The sequence below is a fragment of the Pelobates fuscus genome, chromosome 1, assembly GCF_036172605.1.
Source record: "Pelobates fuscus isolate aPelFus1 chromosome 1, aPelFus1.pri, whole genome shotgun sequence".
Lineage (NCBI taxonomy): Eukaryota > Metazoa > Chordata > Amphibia > Anura > Pelobatidae > Pelobates > Pelobates fuscus.
Genome location: NC_086317.1, coordinates 23,927,853 through 23,939,988, shown reverse-complemented (window position 1 = coordinate 23,939,988; position 12,136 = coordinate 23,927,853). Strand labels below are relative to the sequence as shown.

Sequence of the window (12,136 nt, the reverse complement as noted above, 5' to 3'; positions counted from 1 at the left end):
ACAGAAGATGTGGAGAGCTGGAGTGACAATAATGCTCGGGGTAATGTTAAAGAATGCTCGATACACATCAGTAAACAATAACAAAAAATTAAATGTTCTAACTAATATTTGTTTTACATCATTCCCATTTTTACACATTTCAAAATGACATAAACGCTTAATAAAAATCAGTTTTCATTTATTTAAAAAAAAATTCTGGATCCTTCTATTTGCTCACTGGTACAGAACAGTAGATGGTGTTTACTTTCTGAACGTAGCTTTCATAAGGTTCTAACTCTTCTTTAACCTGCAAAAACACAGAGATTCGTGTAAGTAATCAGCACATGAAACATTAGAATAGGGTCAAACTTTTTTTATTTAGTATAGACGAGGAACGTCGTATAATCAGTGAATACATAAAATACTATATATTAGTATCTTACAAAAGAAATAAAAAAAAAATACAGCACACAGTAGTTTAAAATATTATCAACACGGAGAATAAAATATATATATATGACAGATATACTAACAAGATCCCAGGTACTAACAGTCCCTAACATTGCACAGGGGACTGGTCTCTCCAATCACAGATGACAAGTTGCACGTAGTGTTCAGAAGCCAGATGATAATGGATATCGGAGATAATCTGGCTCATTAATGCTCAACTCAGCTTGCTGTGATCAGACAGACCTCTCCCCAATGGAATGTTACGATCTGTCAGTGTCAAGGTTCTTGCTAATGTATATTTCACATATTTATTAAAACAATTCTGATAAACTGTACTCTAGCTATTGGTTTTCCCATAATTACGCAAAACTGAATGATTGAAACAATAAACAAAAAGTGGATTTTTGGTGGATAGTCCGTGAAAATTAAACAGGAGAGTTGCCGTACCACCGGTCCAGCCCCCTTTACAGATATCACTAAAGCTGCAGTTCTTATTTCTACTTTTAATGGGATTCTATTGCTCAGAGCATTGGTTGATCTCTCAGCTAAGGAATCTAGTCCGAATAAGGACAAATGTATTGTATCTAAAGCAGAAGCAGAATTCCCAGTTCATCTATATGTTTTTAGGAGGCCAAATTGGAGTCACCAAAGAGACCCAATACGTTTCCAAACAGTTTGAAAACGCATTGACTACTTAACCAGGGATGGAATAAAGAACGTGATAAAATCTAGGCACACCGCAGCTCCGGTGTAAAACAGCTTCACCAAGCATCTTCATTCAGTAAACATCAAGGATCTATGATTTGTTATCCTATGTTTACGGATAAAGAGGTTTGGTGAAGCTGCTTTACATCAGGAAGTACTTGCCTACTAGTATTGTTTTAACTAAAATATAACATTTAATATATTGATTAAAAGTATTACTGTTGATAAGTTAACAGGTGAACTAGAAAGTATTAATTGATAATGAGACTATCAATAGTATAAAACAAAGAATATAAAGAAAAACCCAAATAAATCCAAAATCATATAAGATGACAGATGATTTTAAATGGAAAAACATATATAGGAATAGTTAAAGGGACACTATAGTCACCTGAACAACTTTAGCTTAATGAAGCAGTTTTGGTGCATAGAACATGCCCCTGCAGCCTCACTGCTCAATCCTCTGCCATTTAGGAGTAAAATCCCTTTGTTTATGAACCGTAGTCACACCTCCCTGCATGTGACTTGCACAGCCTTCCATAAACACTTCCTGTAAAGAGAGCCCTATTTAGGCTTTCTTTATTGCAAGTTCTGTTTAATTAAGATTTTCTTATCCCCTGCTATGTTAATAGCTTGCTAGACCCTGCAAGGGCCTCCTGTATGTGATTAAAGTTCAATTTAGAGATTGAGATACAATTATTTAAGGTAAATTACATCTGTTTGAAAGTGAAACCATTTTTTTTTCATGCAGGCTCTGTCAATCATAGCCAGGGGAGGTGTGGCTAGGGCTGCATAAACAGATACACAGTTATTTAACTCTTAAATTACAGTGAACTGGGCAGTGAAATTTCAGGGTAATGATCTATACACTAAAACTGCTTTATTTAGCTAAAGTAATTCAGGTGACTATAGTGTTACTTTAATAATTTGTATATAGCTGGATTTAGAGGCTGAGCCCAAATATAAAAAGCTTCTAGTGTTTCTTAAGGGATGACAGTAAAGCCAAGACTAGCATTCCCAGGAGACACAAGATATCAAATAGAGTAAATATAACGATGTGATCGATCGGTAGTATACAATTGTTGCAATATTCTTGAAAGGAGCTATTAATTTCACTATGTTAAGGGTTATAAACTGTAAAAGAAGGAATTTAGTCTAGATTATCACTAATCCCAGGTACAAAGTAAAATCACTAAGTAGATGACTAATATCCAAATGCAATGCTTTTGGCTATCGTGCTATAGACTACTAAGCTGTGCCTTCAAGAGCACCTGTTCTGTATAAGAAAGCTATCTGCTAGTCTAAGATAAGCACCATTTAGGAAAGGATAAGTCATGCACGTGCCCTGCCTATACAACTCCGAAAAAACATCATATCCGAAGTCTAATTGAAAACAAAAATAACATCTTAAATAATGTATAGAGTTTAAAAGTTACCTCTTGTTCCAATTTTGAACAACATCTGAAAATAAACAAATAGATATAAAACATACACTTCTATTTTTGTTTAAAATACATATTATACAATAAGAATTATTGAATAAGAAGCCATTCTGAAGGATTTCATGTAAGCTTGTCCTATATTTACGGAACAATAGCATGAAAAATAAAAAAAACAACAACAAACAAACAGAATAAGAATGCATAAATGAAAACCATGACAAGTGTTGGTTGGCAAACAGATACCAAAGCTGCATTGTTTGAGTATTAGCAGGAAATAATGTTGGGTAAAATAAATCTGTAAGCATAGTTTGCAGAATTAACCTAACAGTAAAGTGTGAAGATTTGTGTTTATACCCTTCCTAGCCTTAACCACCAATCCTTAATGTGGTCAGATTTATATTGGAACATTTACCTGCCTTGGTGAACTTAGTGTTAGTGGTATATTGAAAGAAGGGATAGTGTGAGCAGTTAGTGTTAGTGGTATATTGGAAGAAGGGTTAGTGTGAGCAGTTCGTGTTAGTGGTATATTGAAAGAAGGGATAGTGTGAGCAGTTAGTGTTAGTGGTATATTGAAAGAAGGGATAGTGTGAGCAGTTCGTGTTAGTTGTATATTGGAAGACGGGTTAGTGTGAGCAGTTAGTATTAGTGGTATATTGGAAGAAGGGATAGTGTGAGCAGTTAGTGTTAGTGGTATATTGGAAGACGGGTTAGTGTGAGCAGTTCGTGTTTGTGGTATATTGGAAGAAGGAATAGTGTGAGCAGCTAATGTTAGTGGTATATTAGAATGATAAGTGTGAGCAGTTAGTGTTACTGGTATATTAGTGTAACAGGAGCCCTCTGTATTCCCCCCCTTTTTGTTTTGCTGTAGTAAAGGGCACTTCACCCCTGGATTATGGAGAGAACTAATTGACAATATTTTACCTTGGAACTATAACCCCTGTGACTTATTTGGTCCTAGGACATTATTTCTGCCTGCTGGGATTTTTACCAATACCACTTTGAACTGTTGAACAGCCGAAGTACCCGACCACCCATACTTGGAAGTGTGCTGCTTGTTAACCGCTCAGAAGCTGTGATTAACCGCAGCCTAATTGGCGAACAGCTGGGTGGTCACCATTCGTATAGCTGAACACGTGGCGGCGACCATCTTGTTTAGTCGAACGCGGTCAGCAGTGTTTTGTCGTTGAGTGCATGGAACTAAAATCGGACACTCGACGGCACGAACACCGCTAGAACTTCCACCTCCAGCTAGCTTCGACTAAATCCATACGAACAGCGCGCCGTTCGGTAAAATTAATCTAACGAACGTACTTCGACATTGACTTAGTGCACAAACAGTCCCGTTCGAACATTCGAAGTACATTTTAATAATTGGAAATATACCGACCGCACAGCCTAATTCTCTGGAACTATTTTGGGCATGAAAACATGCGTGCGATCGGTCAAAAGAGACTTTCATAAAATTTCTGAACCCCTGCTCTGATCTGGGTGAATTTTGGATATGTTGTTCACCCAGATCAGGGCTATCAGGGGATGTAATAATTGTGAGGTTCCCATATGTTTTTGGGGTGTTTTCAGAAACTGTGTAAAAAAAATTATTTTTCGTTTGGAGATAATTGAGTTGATACAGTAATTAACTCAATTATCTCATAAACAGAGAGGAAGGTTTGTATACACTGTATGGGAGTGTCTGCGTGTAAGACTCTGTTTTTATTGGTTTGTTAATGCTGTGTCCTGTGCCCCACAAGGTCCACCTGGGCATCAACCTTGTGGGGAAAATCTGGCTGAAAATTCAAGCTGTTCAATAAACCTTCAGTCCTTCTTACCCTCAACTCGCAGCCTCGTCTCGTGTTGTAGGGAAATGTTATACCTGCTTTAATCACTAGCTCTTTTCAGAGCTCTGAAGAACTTGCTCCTCATAGCAAGCTACTAGGTTGTCATATTGGTACTCCACAGCACCCTTCCAGATTGGGGAAAAGGACATCTAGGCGGTAAATACCCCGACTAAGCCAGGGGTGACCATCACAATTAGAATAAGAGTTAGTGTGAGCAGTTTACTTTTCCTTACTAAAAGCTCTTTTGGAAGAGAAATAATTGTATTTTGCTAGTGCAGTGAGTAGTAGGGTTTTCTGTTAATGTCCGCTTTTTTGTTTGGTGAATGTAAATTTTGTTTGTAACATATTTTGTATTTGTATGCACTGTGACTAGTGATGTCACTAACAAAAAATTTTCGGTTCGCAAACCGCGAACGCGAACTTACGCAAATGTTTGCGAACGGGCGAACCGCCATAGACTTCAATGGGCAGGCGAATTTTAAAACCCACAGGGACTCTTTCTGGCCACAATGGTGATGGAAAAGTTGTTTCAAGGGGACTAACACCTGGACTGTGGTATGCCGGAGGGGGTTCCATGGCAAAACTCCCATGGAAAATTACATAGTTGATGCAGAGTCTGGTTTTAATCCATAAAGGGCATAAATCACCTAACATTCCTAAATTGTTTGGAATAACGTGCTTTAAAACATCAGGTATGATGTTGTATCGATCAGATAGTGTAAGGGTTACGCCCGCTTCACAGTGACAGACCAAACTCCTCGTTTAACGCACCGCAAACAACCGCAAACAGTCCATTTGCACAACCGCAAAATCCCCATTTGCACAAGGTTGGATACCAAGCTAGCCATGTCCTGTTCCTTGTCCTCACTGATGTCATTGAAGGTCTCTCTTCCTCCACCCAGGAAGCAAGAGATGGAAAAAGATGCTTGGTCGGTCCTCCTACTTCAAATTTGGGGCACTGCGCGTGCAATCTAATGTGCCACCAGATAGGTGTAGTGTGTTAAGTAGTACTATTCTTATCAGTTTAATCCCTGTTACGTCCCCTATCCGGGGACGTGTATATAAGGCATCGATTTTAGGAAGCAGGAGATGGAAAAAGATGCTTGGTCGGTCCTCCTACTTCAAATTTGGGGCACTGCGCGTGCAATCTAATGTGCCACCAGATAGGAGTGGTGTGTTAAGTAGTACTATTCCTATCAGTTTAATCCCTGTCAGTCCCTTCGGGATCCATCCCTCATTCATCTTAATAAAGGTGAGGTAATCTAGACTTTTTTGACCTAGGCGTCTTCTCAGTGACAATACCTCCTGCTGCACTGAAGGTCCTTTCTGACAGGACACTTGAAGCGGGGCAGGCCAGAAGTTCTATCGCAAATTGGGATAGCTCAGGCCACAGGTCAAGCCTGCACACCCAATAGTCAAGGGGTTCATCGCTCCTCAGAGATTCGATATCTGCAGTTAAGGCGAGGTAGTCTGCTACCTGTCGGTCGAGTCGTTCTCTGAGGGTGGATCCCGAAGGGCTGTGGCGATGCGTAGGAATTAAAAAGCTCTGCATGTCCTCCATCAACAACATGTCTGTAAAGCGTCCTGTCCTTGCCGGAGTGGTCGTGGGAGGAGGAGGATTACTTTCACCTCTTCCCCTGTTAGATTCCCGTTGTGCTGTGATATCACCCTTATACGCTGCGTAAAGCATACTTTTAAATTGATTTTGGAACTGCTGCATCCTTTCCGACTTGCCGTAATTCAGTAACATTGTTCTTCCCCCCAGCCACGTACAACACCACGGGTACCAGATAGGTGACAACGAGCACCCTGGGATGCCTGTTGTGGTTGGTCCTCCTCCTCCTCAAAGCTACATTCCTCCTCTGACTCCTCTTCCTCACAATCCTCTTCCAGCGTTGCCGCAGGTCCAGCAAGCGATGCTGATAAGGCTGTTTCTGGTGGTGATGGTGACCACAACTCTTCCTATTCATGCTCATCTACGGCCTGATCCAGCACTCTTCGCAGGGCATGCTCCAGGAAGAAAACAAATGGTATGATGTCGCTGATGGTGCCTTCGGTGCGACTGACTAGGTTTGTCACCTCCTCAAAAGGACACATGAGCCTACAGGCATTGCGCATGAGCATCCAGTAACGTGGCAAAAAAATCCCCAGCTCCGCAGAGGCTGTCCTAGCACCCCGGTCATACAAATACTCGTTAACGTCTTTTTCTTGTTGGAGCAGGTGGTCGAACATTAGAAGTGTTGAATTCTAATGTGTCAGGCTGTCGCAAATCAAGCGCCTCATTGGCATGTTGTTTCGCCGCTGGATATCGGAAAAGTGCGCCATGGGCGTGTAGGCACGCCTGAAATTGCCACAAACCTTCCTGGCCTGCTTAAGGACGTCCTGTAAGCCTGGGTACTTATGCACAAAGCGTTGTACGATCAGATTACACACATGTGTCAACTTGCCCAAATGCAATGCCGCCAACAAATTTCTTCTGTTGTCACAAACCACTTTGCCGATCTCCAGTTGGTGCGGAGTCAGCCACTGATCCACCTGTGCGTTCAGGGCGGACAGGAGTGCTGGTCCGGTGTGGCTCTCTGCTTTCAGGCAAGTCAACCCCAAGACAGCGTGACACTGCCGTATCCGGGATGTGGAACAGTACCTGGGGAGCTGGGGGGGTTCCGTTGATTTGGAGCAAGACGCAGCAGCAGATGAGGACTCAGCCGAGGAGGTTATGGAAGAGGATGGAGTAGGAGGAGTAGAGGAGGTGGCAGCAGGCCTGCCTGCAAGTCGTGGCGGTGTCACCAACTCCTCTGCAGAGCCACGCATTCCATGCTTGGCAGCCGTCAGCAGGTTTACCCAATGCGCAGTGTAGGTGATATACCTGCCCTGACCATGCTTTGCAGACCAGGTATCAGTGGTCAGATGGACCCTTGCCCCAACACTGTGTGCCAGACATGCCATTACTTCCTTTTGCACAATCGAGTACAGGTTGGGGATTGCCTTTTGTGAAAAGAAATTTTGTCCGGGTACCTTCCACTGCGGTGTCCCAATAGCTACAAATTTTTTGAACGCCTCAGACTCCACCAGCTTGTATGGTAAAAGCTGGCGGGCTAAGAGTTCAGTCAAGCCAGCTGTCAGACGCCGGGCAAGGGGGGGACTTTGTGACATTGGCTTCTTACGCTCAAACATGTCCTTGACAGACACCTGACTGTGGGCAGATGAGCAGGAACTGCTCAAGGCGAGAGACGGAGGGGCAGATGGTTGAGAGGGGGCAAGGAGGACAGCAGTGGTTAACGTGGCTGAAGATGCTGGACCAGGAGGAGGATGGCGGCTTAGAGTTTGTGTGCTGCTTGTACTCATGTGTTGATCCCATAGGCGTTTGTGATGTGCGATCATGTGCCTTCGCAAAGCAGTTGTACCTAGGTGGGTGTTGGACTTCCCACCACTCAGTTTCTTTTGGCACAGGTTGCAAATGGCATCGCTGTTGTCGGAGGCAGACACACAAAAAAAATGCCACACTGCTGAGCTCTGCAATGATGGCATTCTGGTGGTGGCAACAGCATGCGTTGATTGGTGTGCTGTCTGGCTGACCCTGGGTGCAGATGCATGCTGTCTGACTGTGCCACTAGCTCCTTGCGACGACGTCTCCCTGCTTCCAACTCGTCTCCTACTCCTCCTTTCTGTCTCCCAATCTGAATTTTCGGGCACCCACGTGACATCCACGGACGCATTGTCATCATCAACCACTTCACTTGTATCTGACAACTCAGCAAAGGAAGCAGCAGTGGGTACAACATCATCATCATAACACCGTACGTGTGCAATGCTGCCTGACTGAGACATATCCCTGTTATCTACATCCTCTGGCAATAATGCTTGCGCATCACTCATTTCTTCCAGCTGATGTGTAAATAACTCCTCTGACATACCAAGTGAAGCGGCTGTGGTGCTAGTGTTGGTGGTGGCGGCAGGCGGGCGAGTGGTAACTTTAGAGGTGCCCGAAGCTAAGCTGGAGGAGGATGGTGCGTCGAGATTCCAAGCGGAAGCTGTAGAAGATTGGGTGTCCTGTGTTAGCCAGTCAACTATGTCCTCAGAACTTTTCAAGTTCAGGGTACGTGGCCTCTGAACACTGGGCATTATTCTAGGGCCAAAGGGAATCACAGCACCACGACCACGACGGCCCCTGCCTCTGCCTGTCATTTTTTTTTCGATTAGTGGTACTATGCGTGCAAGCTACTGTGACAACAGATATGAGTGGCACTGGTGTGACACTGTGCCCTGGCAGGCCCTGAAACGCACACTTGTGAAGGAAACTGACTGCTATTATATTACAGTCCAAAAAGTTTAGTTTTTATTAAATGCAAGCTATTGGGAAACCAGATATGAGTGGTGGCAATGGGCAGGCCCTGAAACGCACACTTGTTAAGGAAACTGACTGCTAGTATATTACAGTCCAAAACGTTTTTTTTGTTAAATGCAAGCTATTGTGACACCAGATATGAGTGGTGGCACTGGGCAAGTGGGCACAGTATACGCTGTGAGCCTTACACACGCTGGCAGACAACTAACTGCTATTCAATCTATTACAGTCAAAATTGTATTTTTTTTTTTAAAAAAATGTACACTACTGTTACACCAGATATGAGTTGCACTGGTGTGACACTGTGCCCTGGCAGGCCCTGAAACGCACACTAGTGAAGGAAACTGACTGCTATTATATTACAGTCCAAAAAGTATTTTTTTTTGTTAAATGCAAGCTATTGTGACACCAGATATGAGTGGTGGCACTGGGCGACTGTGCACAGTATACGCTGTGAGGCTGACACACACGCTGGCAGACAACTAACTGCTATTCAATCTATTACAGTCAAAATTTTATTTTTTGTTAAAAATGTACACTACTGTTACACCAGATATGAGTTGCACTGGTTTGACACTGTGCCCTGGCAGGCCCTGAAACGCACACTAGTGAAGGAAACTGACTGCTATTATATTACAGTCCAAAAAGTTTTGGTTTTTTTAAATGCAAGCTATTGTGACACCAGATATGAGTGAGTGGTGGCACTGGGCAGGCCCTGAAATGCACACTAGTGAAGGAAACTGACTGCTATTATATTACAGTCAAAAAAGTTTAGTTGTTTTTAAATGCAAGCTATTGGGACACCAGTGAGTGAGTGTCCTTCAGGACTGTAGTGGACACTGAATACACTAGCCTAGCTATCAATTTCCCTAGCAAATCAGCAGCAGCTACACTGTCCCTACTCTCACTAAGAATGCAGCTTCACAATGAATGTAAAATGGATGCTGTCCAGGAGGTGGGAGGGTCTGGGAGGGTCTGCTGCTGATTGGCTGGAATGTGTCTGCTGACTGTGAGGTACAGGGTCAAAGTTTACTCAATGATGACGAATGGGGCGGACCGAACAGCGCATGTGTTCGCCATCCGTGACAAACGCGAACAAGCGATGTTCGCCAGGAACTATTCGCCAGCGAACAGTTCGGGACATCACTAACTGTGACTATTTCTTGTTCATAATAAATGTTATTTTATTAAGTTCTGCCATTGTCTAGTAGAAGAATAACAGTACCAAAGAGTCTTAGATGACAGTTTTGTGGTTTCATATATATATTTGTCTAAATTAAGTTTTGTGGGTTTTTAATCTAATATGGTTGTGGTAACCTCAGACACGGTTATAAATTGTTTTGGTGGTGGCTGTTTTTATCCTAGAGTAGGTGTGCATAGTGTTAAGAGGGATGTTTGATCACTAATGAGGTCTGAGGCAGGGTGATGTTTAACCCTTCCACCCAGAGAAGCAAGTCACGTGCCCTCTTAGAGTAGGGTGTCAGTAATAGAAGGATTAGTCTGGGTAGTTAGCATTAATTTGAGAAGTTAATGCTTGTACTAGAAACACAAAGAGAGGTTATGGTGCTGGACTTGCCAGCATCAATCCCTCGGATATGGTTACCAGAGGTAATAGAGGGGCTTAACCCCAATAGAACCAATACCACATTTTTTACACTTGTAGGGGATCGGTATTTAGTTAATTTTTTTCAGTTTTTTGTACTAATAAAGGTTCCTATTTTGTTTATGTGACGTATATTAGGAGGTAATTGTGAATGAGAGCGGTTTCCACACATTATTTGTGGGTGGATCCCCCCTCATTTTCTTGTTTTATTTTGTGTATTTCTATTGGGGTTAAGCCCCTAAGTAGTAGATCATTGAATACCACAGACAAGTATCCCTGGGCACAAGAAGCGAACAGTATAAGATCCTTTCACTAGGGGTCAAATTGCAGACAAAATGGTGCCCTAGAACAATGGTATAAGACCTAAAGGTAACAACATGTAATCAATTCCATACAGGACTATTGACATATAAAGGTGGTCTGTGAAGAGAGAGTATAACCTACTGGAACCAGCAGACGTATAGCGGTAAATAGAATGCAGGTACCGTCTGAAATAGAAAGGTATCTACAAAACACCTGAATACAGGAGATTTAAAAATGATTATATATCCCCCTACATAATAAATATGTCCAGATTCGTGCCTTGGTACAGAGGAACTCTCTGGTGACACAAAAAATAGGTGTAATAATAGAGACGAAGGAAGATAGGCCTGTGGCCTATGACCCGGTGTGACTGAGATGGAAGCTGAGACCTTGATCAATAATCGGTGGGCCCCCTCGTCCCTCCTCCTCCCCCCTCCACTACTTTTTTCTTCTTCTCTGCTAACTGTGGCATCGCCCTCGTCTCTCTATACTCCTCTCTTCTCTTATACCTCTGGGGGTGAACCCCCCTCTTTGTCCTACTTCTCTTTTCTTTTTTCTTTTTATTGTTCTTTCCCCTCTTCTCTCTAGCCTGATTAAAGGGTTTGAAGGAACAGCGGAGCCTTTTGGCTAACCCACTAGGATGTCATAGATCACTTGCAAACCTGATACTAGGCTCATAAAGTTTAAAAAATTTCCTCGATAGGGTGCAAACCATAAGAGGCCCGGAACCGGGTTAGAATCGGGAATTCCGTTATGTATTACTCCGAATACGTATGATTGTCTCATGATTCTGTACAACGAGTTGGCTTCTGTGTAGGCATCACAGTTAAAGTATACTTGCTCTACCTGACGAGTACAAATGGAGAATTAAAAAACACAAAATCCTCGATGGGAGGCAAGTTGTATAGAATTTATAAAGTGGTTTGACATCTGGGCTGATGTCAATTATTGTATTTACAAGACTGATCTTTTGTATTCTGGCTTCTGCGCAAGCCTCAAAGTTGTAATATTCTTGCATTGCCTATCGTGTGCAAAAATAAAGAATTAAAAAAAAAAAAAAAAAAAGGTGTACCGAGTGCCAGCTAGTGGCTGGGTGTGCTCACTGCAATCACTAGTAAGAAAACTTTCAAAGTCAGAGGCGGTAACGCTCCCCTTAAAGTCCCTCAAACAGTAAGGACAGTTACACTAAACAAAGCTGCCCCCCACCCCCTTATTTGAAGATAGGAGAAGTGGGCAGAAGTATTGGGGAAAACGTCCTAGATAGAGTACCCCCCAGTAGAAAACAAACGGGGTTGTGAGGGAGAGCGTAACTTTCAAGGTACAAAGAAGGATAAGCAACACCCTAGTACGCCCTAGACTGGCTATCTAGCCCAGAGGAAAACCAGAATAACTGACTGCTGCTTCGAGGCAGCCTAGTGCTCTCTCTATAGATCTAATGATCCACTGAAGTGGAAGCTGGAGTCACAGACATTGT

General features: G+C 42.7%; 1 long non-coding RNA gene across 1 annotated transcript in view; it reads right to left on the bottom strand.

Moving 5' to 3' along the window:
* Positions 1 to 211: 211 nt before the first annotated feature.
* LOC134586581 (uncharacterized) overlaps positions 212 to 12,136 on the bottom strand; it is a 39,139-nt gene continuing 27,214 nt past the window's right edge. Inside the window, exons 3-4 of the long non-coding RNA XR_010086580.1 lie at positions 2,571 to 2,595; positions 212 to 286 (exon numbers count right to left, since the gene is read on the bottom strand). This is a non-coding gene — a long non-coding RNA (uncharacterized LOC134586581). The remainder of the gene's footprint in view (positions 287 to 2,570; positions 2,596 to 12,136) is intronic.